This window comes from Heterocephalus glaber, unplaced genomic scaffold, assembly GCF_053883595.1.
Source record: "Heterocephalus glaber isolate CG9 unplaced genomic scaffold, H.glaber_assembly_v1.0 deba00000546, whole genome shotgun sequence".
Classification (NCBI taxonomy): Eukaryota; Metazoa; Chordata; class Mammalia; order Rodentia; family Bathyergidae; genus Heterocephalus; species Heterocephalus glaber.
In genome coordinates, this window is record NW_028258147.1 from 37,093,552 (window position 1) to 37,108,535 (window position 14,984).

Genomic DNA, 14,984 nt, shown 5'->3' on the forward strand with positions numbered 1-14,984 from the left:
GTTTGTTCAAACTTGCACATACCCTGCTAGCAATTTTTAAGTAAAGTGTCCATTCAGAGAAATAAATTACTGAAAATCATATTTTCTGCTATATTTGAGGCATAAAGTGCATCTTTTTTTAATTGGGAGACTTTTCTCTTTTTTAAATTAGTTTTTTTATTAGTACATGTTTGCAGTACATGCTGTTTACAGTCATCTCGGAGAGTGGGTACATGTATGTAATACAATTTGTTTCTTTTTCAAAAAAAATTTAAGATTAATCATTTAAAGGAATACTTAGGTTTATTGGTTCTTATTAGCAAAAGCGTATCTTTCAAACATTTCATGCATCTGGAGTACTTTAGCTTCTATTCTGTTTATCTGAGCAAGTATGTGATGAGTTTATCAATGCAAAATCATTGATAGAATGGTGGGCTTTTAATATTTTCTCTTTTAATGGGGTCAGAGTTCTAATTCATTAGAACTGTTAAAATTCATTAAAAATCTTCTAATGTCTTCTATTATCTAAACTTCTAGTAACTTTTAATAACTTCTAACATCTGTAAGCCTTATACAATATGTAAAGCATGTTGATTTCCATTTAAGGAGGAGCTGATGCCTGTAGACCTTGAAGTGGTGACCCTTCTTCCTTTATAATGGCAAACTTATCAAGTCACAGCTGTTTGGGTAAATTGCTCATTTACAGGAACTGAGGAGGAAAAGCATCTGCTGTGGATTGTAAACAGAGGCCCTGAAGACAGGGGAAGTGTGAGACTCCTCTCATTTCCCTCACACCCTTTACCCTACGCTGTGTGTCTCAGACAAGCAGCTCCCTCCACTCCTCTTCAGACTGTGAGCCATTCCATAGGAAGATGCATCCGGATTTTTACATAGAAATGAATTCATGTTTTCAAAATTTGGACTTTATTCTCATGTTGCCTCCTTTCTATAGTTAATTTCTTAAAATGCCCTTCATAAATGACAGAGATTTTTTGTTGTTGTTGTTAAACCAACACAAATGATTACCGGTAATGCCTGGTAATTTAACAATAAAATTCCTAATACTTTTTGTAAATTTATTATTGTAAGTAGGTAACCACCTACTTACAATCTATTAATATACAGTATAGGATGTATACAGTGGTAATATATTAAAATTCGAAGTCTAGAGACCCATGCTGACACTCAAGAGAATACTGAGAATGAAGAAAAAAGGTTTCTCTGACTGTCTTAAAACCATTTCCACATCAGGTTAAGTTCATGGCAGACCATTTATTGCATGCCTACATGTCCCTGGAGCTGCGCATAGATTGCTGCCTGCTTATTAGTTATATGGATATGCAATGGACCTATTCAGGAGTTTGTTTTGTTTTTCCTTAAATTCTTTTATTGGTACATTTCAGGTATACAATACGTTTACATTTATCATTGGGTGCTTGTACCCGTACATGATGCATCTTGGTTCTTATTTTTCCCCCTTCCCCTGCCCTCCCTTCACCCCCTCCACCCTTCCCTATTTACAAAGGCTTTGTTTCCATTTTTTCCTTTTCTCGTAATTTTTCCTTTCCCTTTTTTCCTTCCCCCTTCCCCTCCCACTTCCCCTACTCCTTATTTAGCAGTTTTTAAGAAATATGGTCAGAAATACTTTTTAAAAACTGAGGAACTTAGGAAAGAAGAATATTGCCTACTTGTTATGGAAAGCATCACACAGGAAATATGTTTGCTTTGAGTGAGTTGGCTGATGTAAAATGTAGTAGTAAAGACTTTTTGCATTGATACTGTTCATCACTATGAAGCATTAATTGTGTCTGGACAGCTCATAAAGTCAGAGGAAAAAGGGCTAGTCTGATGTCTGGCACAAATCTAGGGGAAATTACCAAAGTTATAATACATTATTACAGGATGAGTATGTTTCTGTATGACTAGGGACTGTACCTTTGGACAGTGTATATTTAGGGCACAGTGGCTCTCACAGTGTGATTTCTTGACTAGTAGAAGCAGCATCACCTGGAAATTCAGAAAAAAGTGAAAATTCTCAAACCTCATCCCAGTTCTGTTAAATTGTGAACTCTGAAATAGGGCCTATTTTTTTAATAGGTTCTCCTGCTAATTACGATACCCATTAAAGTTTGAGAGCCATTAGTTTGTAACATCACACTTCTCAAATTGTAATGGGAGACGGGTATAGTCACTGGAGGTCTTGTTAACTGTATAATTCACTAGATTTCATGGAGTACCTGAGAGTGCATGTCTTACAATTGTACAGTACTAGCGATGCTGTTGATCTACAGCATACGTGGAGTGCTAAGGGGCTGACCAATAGTGTTCAACTCCAGATGACACCTGATGTTTGATAACCGCAAGTCTAGAATATGAAAGGGGGTAATGGATTATTATGAGGAAGAGTTTTGGAGGAAAAGCTGTGTGTCCCATCCTATTTTGCAAGGGAACATCAAGTCCTATTTCTTTCACTAGAAGCTTAATGAGAGGGGTTCATGGAGTCTAAAGAGCTTGAGATGTTCTGCCTTGTGTTTAGGGAACACAGCAATCTGGATTTAGATTCCTGCACAGGATATCTGAGCAGCAGGAGCTGTGGTGGTGAGCCACTCTGGCAGGAAAGTCACAATGGATTGTCCTACCTGGGAATAAAGACCCTCCAAAGTGTATATTAACAGGCTGACTCATGTTCTCTCAAAATTCATAAGTTGAAGCCCTGTTCACCAGCACCTCAGAATGTGACTGTATCTGAAGATATGGCCTTTAAAGAGGTAATTATGTGGAATAAGGCCTGGGTGGTGCCCTGGTCTGCAGCTGCAAAGGGAAGCCTGGCCTGGGAGACTCTACCAAGTTGATGATGGCAGGCATGAGAGAAAGAATCAGCTTGAACATCTTAAAGATTTTTAATTTTATTTATATCTAATGTTTTCTGTATCTACATAAACTGTATTGATATATGCTTATTATATATGTATATATACATATTAATATATGTATTAATATGTTTGTGTTTATGTTTAGAATATATATTTATATTAGAATGGTAATATTTTTATAGACTCAGAGTTTAACTAAAAACATCTTAAACCTGTTCTTCACTCTGAAGTTAGCAAATGAGAAGATGCTGAGGTAGAAGGAAATGAGTTACAACCCCTCTAGGAAGTCCCATGTGACATTTGTCATTTGAATTTGGACTGACAAATTAGACATTCATTAGAAATTTACTGTTTGTGACTTCAAGTAAACCCAGGACTTTCTGCTTTCTAAGAAAGCCCGGAGAATTCATGGACTTGTCACTATTTTCATATAAAAGCAGGTGTAGATGATCTAGAAAATAAAAGTAATGGCATCGTGATGGCATCTTATGAGTCCTGTCTGTTCAATGAAACTATTATACATTTTATAGAATGCTATATCCATTTACTCTCCTCAAATGAAAAATGCTAGATAAGAAACAGAAACCACTGACCATAATAATAAATACAGGTGGAACCTGAAGTAACACTGAACTTTATCCTGGCATCACACATAATCAACAAAATATGCATTTTGCTGCCAAGATCAAGAGACTAGGTCACTGAAGCATAAAAATTTGTCCAAATAATTTCCTTGAAATCTTCTGTTAATAGCATATCAGTACTTTGTAGCTTTGAGTCAATAATATTTTTCTTTAAAAAGTTCCACTTCTTAGAGGGGTGGTCCAGAAGGGAACGTTGCTCATGATAATAAAGTATAATCATGAAAAAACAGTACAGTTAAGTCTGTGGGTTTCTGTATTGATGCATGTTAATCTTTGTTCAAAACATATCATCCTCTAAGTTTGCAAAAAGTGATTTACATGTAAATATGCCAGAAAAACCTTTTTCAACATTTTTCTTACTGCTTTTCATTTCTATTACTTCATCCTGAAAAATTCTAGTGAGTAAACTGACCTGGTGTTTCCTCTCATGTATTAAACCTTGTTCACAAGAATACAAGTTCCCTACCAGAGAAGACAGCTTTACATTGCTGAAAGGACATGGTGGGTTACAATATATACAGAAAAACTTCTATAGGCTACTGATACTTAAACTTGGAGTCATGTTAAAAAGCAATGCTATGGAGGCCAAGGATTTAGCTCAGTGTTTTCGCCGCCTGCTGTGCAAGCACAAGGACCTGAGTTTGATCCCTGGTAACAAAAGAAAAGAAAACAATGCTATGGAAATGAAAAGTGGCAGAATTTTCTCAAAGAGAAAAACAGTAATTTCAATAGTCCATCAATTTTTATTAATCCCTTAATAGGATATATCTATGTATCAGACATCATCTTTGGAAAAGAAATATATTTATCTGTTAAAAATTATAAAATAAGTATAGGAACAGAGTAAAAAAATACCATATTAAGGCTTGGTTAATATAGAAGTTTGTAGAAATTCAATTAATAGATCTAATTATCACTCATAAGTATATTAATGTAAATATTTCTTCTTTTCTCCTTTCACCAACAATCTTCTGTGTTCAATTTAAAGTCCTGTACTGTAGTGAGGAAAGTTATAGAAGCCTTAGAGTTCTGACTTCAAATAGTGTTCAAATTGTTAATCTTACAAATAATAAAAAAGTAATGTAAATAATATTAATCTTGAGTTTAATTCTAAAAATATCTGTGACTAGAATACAGGAGAGGAGTCAAGCAAAAATGAGAATAATTAACCCAGTAGAAAGAATAAGGATATATATATAAGTCTTCGTCTTATGTTATAGCTACTACGTAGCCCTTAGCTAGGAAATTTCTTTCTATAACACTAAATGTTTTGCAGAATAGTCATTCAGATTTAAAGGCTACTGCTTTTTTCTTCAGAGAATTATTATTTTGGTGAACTGAGAATGTGAAAGGAACAGGCATGGCTCCCATAGTAGACCTGACAAACTGGAAGTTAACCCTATGATCAAATCTCTACCAGAGTCTGGACATCGTTGTTTTTACAGACATGTTTGCAATGCGAATATTTTACAATCATCTGGACAAGTTTGTACATGTACATAACAATGGTTGTTCTTTTTTAAATCCCTTTCTCTCCCCCATTCTCTTCTAGTACCCCTTTCCCCCTCTTCATTCTTATTGATATCACTCTTAGCTCATGTTTATGACAGGTAATGTCCATGTTCACTGAGGTTAATAGGATCTTGTACATGCCACACCTTCACTCTGCCTATTTCCCCACTGATGCTTTATTTTTATCAGGTTTGGTGTTCTCATCACTTCACTAACTGCCTAGCACATGGCAAATATATAATCAGGCTGAAAGAAAGAATAAATGCCTAAATGATAACACATACTATATTGTGAACTAGTAACTTTCTAATCAATGATAGATAAAACCCATTGTTCCAGGATTTTGAAGCAGGAAGAAGGCAACAAGTTTGAGGCCAGCCTGGGCTACATAGCAAGACCCTGTCTCAGAAACAAGCAACCCTACAAAGACTCAGTCATTCACCAGTAGATCAAAATATCAAGCTAAATACAAATACTGGTGCTGCAGTTGGCAATCTTTTCCCATAAAAATAACTGTATGGTAAATATTTTTAAAATTTTAAGGCTAGATTAATGTATTGCATGTACTCAATTCTGCCATTGTGATATAAAATTAGCCATAAGCAATAAGTTAAAAAAAACAGTGTGGTTGTGTCCCCCTAAAAACTTATTTACAGAAACAGAGCCATGGGCAGGATTTGGCATGTGGGCTCTAGTTTCCAAACCCTTCATTTTATATAACTGTTCACTTGGTACAATTTTCATAAAGATAAGGGTAAGAAATAAAATTTCAACGTACTTAATTTATGTCAGTAAAATTTGCTTTGATTTTGCAAAAGCAAATTTAATATTAGATCTACACAATTACAGAAGGAGGTTTGTTTTTGTTGTTGTTGTGGTGGTTCTTCTTTTTTTTTTTTTTTTGTACAGGGAACTAAACCCAAGGCCTTTGCACTGAAATACACGCCCAGTCTTTTAATTTTTAATTTTATGTTGAGAAAGAGTCTTATTCCCTAAATGGAGCTCTGACTGGCATCCTCCTGCCTCGGCTCCCCACAGTGCAGGCATTACAGGTATGCACCATCACATGTGCTCACAAAAGGAAACTTTCAAATGACTGCTTTGCTCGTCATAAAATATTTGGAATATGGTTTCTTTCCCATGTCTCAATTTATCCAGAGTTGTAGATAAAATTATCATATAACATACTGCTGAATTGTGTTTCTTAACTTGTATTTTCATTGGGAACGGCATAGCCTTTGCAGTGTGCAGCTCTGTAGGATAAGAACAAAAGGAGGAAGGGAACTAGAAAGGAAGGAAAAGAAAGGGGAGGAAGGAGATGTGGAAGAAGAGATATATTTCCCTGTCAAGATAAATAAGTTTGAAATAACTCTATCTTGTTTTATCACAACACTAAAGCTAATAATTTGGACAGCCCTGACATTTATGCCATTTTTACAGAAAATCTCTATTTCATTTCAAACTTTGGAAGAGAATAATTACTGCTGTGATATAAAACACAACTTTAGAAAAGATATCTAAGCAATCATGTACACGGCAAATAATTTTAATGAGTAAATGCAATGTGTTTCAGGTACAAACTATAAATTTCAAAAGCTTACTGATTGCTTTGGCTACATAAGTAACCAAGTTTGACTCACAGGTACCACAATTCAGTGTTCAAAGTAAACAGTTTTTTCCTTTCTTCCTCCCACTTGTTTTTCGAGATCAACTGGGGATAGAAGAAAAATGTCACTCTGATGATAATAATTGTTGGCTAATGGCAAGCATGCTGTAAAATTAGCCTGAATGTTCATTTAAAACAAAACTTGTATGTGGTTTGCTAAACTCTTAAGGCTATTAGCTGCAACACAGAACTGATTTATTTTACCCATTGCATTAACCCCATTTTCCATACTCATCAATTTCTTATACAGGGGCAAAGTAAATGCACCTTGATGTTTTCTAAAATTGAATTGAATATCACACTACATTCATGTTTAAAAGCTACCCATTACTGTAATAACAAGAATGACCAAATAACAAGAGTGCCAGAATCTTCTTTGCTAGCACCTAAATGAAGCTGCACTAATAGAGTCCTCATGGCAAATGTAATTAGGAGAATATAAGCTTTATTTTGATGGGCATATAAATTCTTCAATTCATTAAACCAAGACACAGGCACTTTTTAACCTGGCTAAAGGAAATTAGAGAGAGATTAGCTGCTTTAACAAAAAACTCAATTTTTCATTGACAAAGAGGAAGTAAACATTTGACCTGAATGAATGTATAGTACTATAAAATATATATTTAATAATAAATATTATGTTCAAAAGAAAAAGCTGTTTACTCAAATAAACTAATCTCTGTAATATAAATTGAGGGTATACACTCAAATGGTCAACTACCTGAGACAGCACGCTACCTCTGTCACCCTTACTTAGGAAATGGACCCTCACCAGCCAGTCATAGTGCTATAATTAAATGTTTCAGAGCAAAATGTTTCGTCTATCAATCTTACTGATGTAAAGCAATGTTTACATCTTATTGTTTCATAACTGCATCCATCCATTTATTATTCATCCATGACCTGGTGCACTTGTTCATTCTAGGCACACTGCCCAGACACTGTGCCCAAGGAACTCAGGTTACCAGTCTGAGCAGCATCTCACAGGTAAGGGGAGACAAGAAATGGTAAAAAATCACTGTACAAAACGGTGAAAGTGCGTGAGTCCAGCAGGATAAAAAAACAAAGAGCATAAAGTTGAGAATGTTATTCAGAAAAAATCTGTACTTTCAAGAAAGATAGAAGAAAATCCCATTTGACCCCACAATTCCCCTGCTGGGGATCTTCCCCAAAGAATTAAAAGAATCATACCACAGTGATATATGTGCACCCATGTTCATAGCAGCTCAGTTTATAATAACTAAAACTTGGAAACAGCCCAAATGCCCATCAACTGGAGACTGAATAAAGAAAATGTGTTTTTTTTATAAAATGGAGTACTACTCAGCCCTAAAAAAGAGAAATTAGAGACATTTATAGCTAAGTGGATGCACATTGAGGCATACTCTTAAGTGAAATAAATAGGACACACATGTGTAAATACCGAATAGTTTCTCTGGTGTGAGAAACTGAAAGTGTAAATAAGGACTAAATGTATAATAGGTCATGTGAAATAGGGAGAAAATGGGCAAAGGGGAAGGAAGTGGGAGGGCTAAGGGAAAGGATAGAAGGGAATGGGATTAATATGAGAAAATGGAAAAATAGGAACAAAATTTTTGTAAATAGGGAGGGCTGGAGGGGTTGAAGGGAGGGCTGGGCAAGGGTCAAAAACAAGAACCAAGAGAGACTATGTAAAGGTGCAAATTTCCAATGATGAATGTCATTATACTGTATACCTAAAATGTACCAATGATTAGAATGAATAATCAATAATGCAAAATAGGAAGAAAAGGTCCAAAGGGGTAGGGGTAGTGGGAGGGGCAGGGGAAAGGAAAGAAGGGAAAGGAAAAATGATGAGAAATGGAAAAAATGGAAATAAAGTCTTTGTAAATAGGGAAGGGTGGAGGGTGTGAAGGGAGGGCTAGGAATGGGGAAAAAATAAGAACCAAGATGCATTATATAAAGGTACAATTCCCAATGAGAAATGTAATTGTGTTGTATACCTACAATGTACCAATAAAAGAATTTAATACAAAAAAAAAATAAGATAGAAGGATACAAATCAGTGCCAAAAGAAAAAAAAGATTTAACTAGGAAAGGAGATGAAGAATCAAGGTTATTACATTATGAAAATACAAGCTGAACATAATTTCTGACCATTCAAGGCCCATTGCTGCTTTAATGAAATGTATAGCTTAAAAATGATAATGGTGTCAGTAAATTTTAACATAATGTAAGGCCCATGGCAACTTACTGCCTGATATGATTTATATAATGCATGTCAAGGAGCATTTTTGGTATTTATTACTATTCAAAATATTAGGTTAATATCGACTTTAATTTTACTGTTGAATCTTTAATAGCTCAGAAAAGATTCACAAAACCTTTTTTAGAGTAAGTCACATTATTTGAAAATGTTTTATTAATTTGAATAAACTTCACATTAGCGAGGGGCTGTAGTATATATTGCACCCTTCCGCGGCTGAAACAATCTGTGTGAGGGTTGGTGGAAACATTTTAAAACTTCTGGTGTTGATTTTCTTAATATAATCCTATCTTTACAAATAATTGTCTTGCTTTATCAACTCCAGTTATTATTTATGATCCTTCCCCGATCACTCATCAGTTGCTCTTTTCTGCCTCCCACAATGATTTATTTTTGTTTTATTAAGAATACTAATGACTACTTTTACAGTTTAAGTTCTATTCTAAAGTTCTGCTTCTTACTCTCCAGTCTGGACTGGAGTGGGACTCATGCTTGGGAATATCCAGGATGTGGGTTCTGGAAGTGGCCAAGTCTTGGAGGTGCAGCAGGCAACAGTTGAATCAGTAAACCCCTGATAGAGAAAGGGCAGCCCCAGAGACACCAACAATATTACAAACTTCTGGAGATACGACTTGCTTAAGTGAGAATACAGTTTCCTTCTTTCTGTCTCTTACTCTGTGTGACAGGAAGAGAATAATGTTTGTTATTTGAAAATGACTTTGAAAAGTCTCAATACTACCCTATATGTGACACCCAGTTAAGAAAACTAGACCTCAGTGTGAATTTAGAAAGTTATAGGAAGGGAAATAAACCCATCTTGTCACACATATTCTACCTATGGATAGAATAACATGTTACAACAACAACACGTTAGGATGTAAATATCCAGTTCATAAATATCAGTTTATCACTCTTAAATATCAACAAATATTAACTAACAGGAAAGAGCACATGAGAATTTTCAGGAGCAATTCTTTTAAAAATACAAATGCGGGCTGTGAGTGTAGCTCAGTAGTGGCTTACATGATTAGCATATGCAAGGCCTTGAGTCAAATTCACTACACCAAAAATTAATCAATACTATAAGTGATGCTTAGCTTCACTCCAAAACTATTTGCCCTAAGTCTACAAAACAACTTCAAGTGATGTCTAGACTATCCTGTGGCTTGGTGCATCTTTCCAGTTAGTTATAATATTTAATACAAGAATTTTACAATCAATTTAACCCGTCATTATACCTACTGTCCTCCCTCTCACCAAAAATTCTAGAATTTTTATCCACTTATATTAACATTATTAAAATTAGGTCTGATAAAGTATGCATATATCAAATATGTATAATATTTATACACAAATACGTACAACTCCAGCTACACTTTCAAAGTAATATTAACAAGAATCCCCAGGAACCACGGTAAAGAGATAAGGGCTGTTGCATAGCTGTAACTAAGTTTTAGCATAACAAATTACTATGAAACTTTTTACATATCTGCTCTCTCAAAGGTTTATGAATTAGTTATATAGTATAGTTGCCTAATTCCACTTAGAAGGTAACATTTAGAAGATAACTAAAAGAATTTAATCTGATTAAAGTAATTTAACAAGATTTTTGCATCCAAAGTTTGAGATCTTAACCATGCAGCTCTACTACTTCATAGTTATTCTTCACTTATGATTATGCATTTTCAAGGACATCTGAGACAGATTAAATAATTCTTATTGATCACCACCTCAATACCTATTTGGTAAATATTACAGATACATGGTATTCAATTAATAACAAAACAATTGTGAGTAGCAAACATTCTTCATTACAATAAAAAATGATATGAGAGTGACTCACAATTGATTTGTAAGCACAAAACTTACTCAATTGCAGAATGCTCCTAGATTTCAATTTACGTGATTGACATTGCTCCACAATTCATATAAGCAGAAGCAGATGGGCCATCTGTTTTCTAGTTTCACATTTCTTTATAGCTCAGGCATGCATGTGATAGCCAAATATAAAAGAGAAAATAGCAAACTCTGCCATCACATTGCCTCCTTCACAAAGTTAAATTTGTGTGTAGATGAAGATTTAACCTTCTACCAGCAGGAAATAGTGTATAGTCCATACCTCTGTTCTATGTGTGAATTTATCAAGATTCATGCAGGGCTATGTTTGCATAATAGGACTGAGAAAGTACACTGATTTCAGTTTATAAAGCAGATAGAAAAGCAACAGAATTTTCTCTATCAATAACGTCTTCAAACTCTCTAAACATATTTGAGTGCATCACAAAACATCTGAAAAGGTTCTCCTATAAGGAAAGAAAGTCAATGTAAAATTTTTTACAACACCATTAATAGGTAGAATAAAGATAGTCTTACCAGGAAAGTCATCTCTATTATCATCTCTACTGTTTCTGCCCTTTAATATGTAAGAGTTCAAAAGTTTAAATTCATTCTTGGGTTGAAGCAAGATTTTATTTAGGTATTGATACCTTTTATGTTACAAATCTTCATATCCTATAAAATCAATTACACAAACAATAAGATCTTCCCCAAGAGCTCTCTCTGAACTGTGATGAATACCTATCAAAGAAAAGTAGATATTTCATACAATTGTTTCTTCTGTATGCCAGATTTCTTTTACCTATGATGTTGTATTCTGTTTACATTTCTAATAAGCTTCTAAGGGTCTTTACTTCCCAAACAGTAATACAAAAAGCAAAAATTGAGAAGTCAAAATACTGGTTGAATTAATACCATATATATTGGCTTATGTGAATGTTATGTTTTTTGTTTTTATGTTTAGTAAAATCTACAAAATATAAAATTCACCATTTAACCATTATAAGCATGTAATTCAGTGACATTAAATGCATTCGCACTGTTGCACCATCACACCACTATCCAGCTGCAGAATTTTTTTCATTGTTCCAAACTGAAACAACACCAATAAAGCAATGACTCATTTTCCTTTCCCTTGCTACTGGCAACCAGTATTCTACTTTCTGTTCTATGCATCTGACTATCCTAGGTACCTAACCTAATGGTATAACACAATAGTTCTCATTCAGTGTGCGGTTTACTTCACTTGTTTTCAAGGTTCATTCATGTAGTATAGCTCAGAATTTCACTCTAAGATTGAATAATATTTTATTGCATGAACACACCAAATTGTGCTTATTATTTAGAAATTAGAATTTAGAAAAGTTTTGGCAAGTGAGTTACAGAAAGCCTAAAATGCTGTAAGCAGAGCTGAAAGGGTGATTCTAGTCAAAGCTCAGATGACAAGAATGCTGACAGAAATGCAGACAGTAAAGGCCAGGCTCAGAGATTTCAGAGGAAAGTGAAGACTTTATTGGGAATTATACCAGAATCAATACAGGTTATATTGGGGTGAAGAATTTGACTAACATTCCATCTATGTCCTAAAAGTTTGTGTTGAGTTTAACTGTGTTAGACTAATTCACCTGCCAGAGGATATTTCAAGGCAGCCCAATGTTCAGACTATATCATGAACACTGCTTTTAGCCAGATTTATGGTAAGAATTAAGAATAAGAAGCAGAGCAGAAAGATTTGAAAACTTTAAATTTTGGCTCCTAAAGAAACATATCTAAACTTGGGCCAAAGGAGATGTGTTTGGCGAAAAGCTCAGTATTAAAAAGATACCAAGTAATTTGGAATGTGGACAAAAAGAAAGATGTTTTGAGGGAATCTCAGAATCAGCAAGCTTCTACTTATTGAGGACTCAAGAGCACAAAAGTATAAACCTTTCATTTGAAGAGACCTGGGTTCTCCTGCTCCAGAATATTTGTACAAGGAATTTCTTCCTCAGAATTCATTTCACCATATTCATCTATCCAGGCACTCAGAAACCATTTCAACCATGGCCCAAGTGTGCCCAGCAACAGCTGACAATGGCACCAGGTGGCATCAAACGGCACTGTCCATTTGATATTGGTTGAGCAGGCATGCAGAATGTAAGTCATGGGATCAGGGAAGTTTCCACCCAAACATCAAAGTAAGAGCTAGGAGGCTAGGCAATTTGTCACAGAGTCAGAGTCCCTGCTGGGAACCCCTATAAATGTAATGTATGAAGCTGTGAGAGTGAAGCCAAAGGGCAATGTAGACCAGAAACACCAGGAATATGGAATGTCTGGTAGGGAAAGATGCAAGCAGAAAGTTCAGTCATCTCAAGAGAAAAGCCATAGGGACAGTGATCCTTAAGCACTCTGGAAATCACATCTCACCACCTTGTGTCCCAGATGTCAGACATGGACCTATAGGGTTTAAGGTTTGCCCTGCCAGATTTTGGTCTTGCTTTGGTTCAATTCTTTTCTATTCCTGTAGTCTTGTTTTCTGGAATGAAAAAGTTTACCCTTTGTCACTGTCTCTTGGGGGCATGTAACTAGTATTTAAACATTTTTTTTACAAAGTTTCATTTGGATTTTTGAGCAATGTGTGGACTGTTGAATCTTTGTGGAGGGCACTAGTGCATTTTCAGTTGCACATAGGATAGGAATATCAGGTTTGGGGGAATTATGACCTGTTTATTTTGTTTATTTGGAGATTAAGTATGGTTAAGGAGAAGTGATTAGGCATCAAGTAAACAAGCAGTGAACTTATATTGGGTAATCTTGATTGTCAATATAATTGATTAAGAGACTCCTGGAGAGGTGATTGGACTATGAGGGCACAAGCCCGAATGGGCGATTAGGAGGTTGGCTCAACTTGGAGGAGGTGAGTCACAGGGGAGCAACCTTGGGACTATATAGCATCCTGGGCTCCTTGCTCTTTGGCACTCTTCCCCTGCTCTCTGCTTCCTGGATGCCATGAATTGAATAGCTTTTCTCCACTATGCCCTTCCACTATTATGTTTCTTCCTTGGAGCCAGCCAACTATGAACTGAAATCTCTGAAGCTGTGAGCTAAAATAAGCCTCTCTTCCTGTAAGTTGTGGGTGTCAGGTGTTTTATTCTAGTAAAAAAAAAAGCTGTGAACCAATACCAGAAAAGTAACCAATACACATACTCAAGAAATTATTGGAAAATTCAATTTTACATCACTTTCATCTTACATTTTGCCCAAGAAATCATTGGCAAATACAATGCCATGTTGCTTTTACCTTATACTTTGACTGCATAGCTGTCCCTTTATTACTTCTGTCTTTCATCCACTTAAAGTTAATCCTTTTTTGTTGTTGTTAAATTCTTTTATTGGTACATTGTAGGTATACAACATAATTACATTTCTCATTGGGAATTGTACCTTTACATAATGCATCTTTGCATTGAGAAGTCTGCTGTGATTCTGATGGGCTTTCCTTTGTATGTGATTTGTTTCTTTTCTCTCACTGCTTGTAGAATTTTATTCTTCTGTTGGATTTCTGGAATCCTAACTATTATATGCCTATGTGTAGATTTTTTTTTTTATTAAGGCTAGCTGGAGTCCTATATGCCTCACTTATCTCTATGTCAAGTTCTTTTCCCCTGCTTGGGAAGTTTTCTGCCATCACTTCTGTGAACAGATTTTTTATGTCATCTGCACTCTCTCCTGTTTCTTCATTGACTCCAGTCAGTCTTATGTTATTCTTCTTTGGATCGTCTAGCAGCTGCTGGATTGATTTCTCATGTTCCCTTACAATTTTAAAACAATTTTTCTTTTCCTCCTCACTACTTGCAATCTTATCTTCTATATGTGAAATTCTAAGCTCACATTGGTTCATTCTGCTGCACAGACTTTTGATGGAGTTTTTCATCTCTTGGAAATCTGCTTGTATCTGTTTTATGGATTCCATTTGTTTCCTATGTTGGGATTCCATCATGTTCCTCAGATCCTCTATTTTTTTATCTGTGTCCTCTCTAGATTTATTAATCATTCTTGCACCATGAGCACAATCTTTGCTGTTATCTGAATAATTATTTCTGATTTCCTTTTTCCCAGATCCTCTTTTGTTGCCAGTTCAGAGAGTCCAGGTGGTTGAGTATCAGATTGTTCCATCTTGTTTCCCTTTGGGGTTGCTGTAGGTGATCTGGAAGTCTGTTTTTTGAGGCTTGTTTATGTGTTTTCTCATT

The 14,984-nt window shown here is 35.3% G+C and overlaps 1 protein-coding gene across 1 annotated transcript in view; it reads right to left on the bottom strand.

Moving 5' to 3' along the window:
* The window catches only part of Znf804b (zinc finger protein 804B), a 569,039-nt gene that overhangs the window by 338,045 nt on the left and 216,010 nt on the right, over positions 1–14,984 (bottom strand). The window lies entirely within an intron of this gene.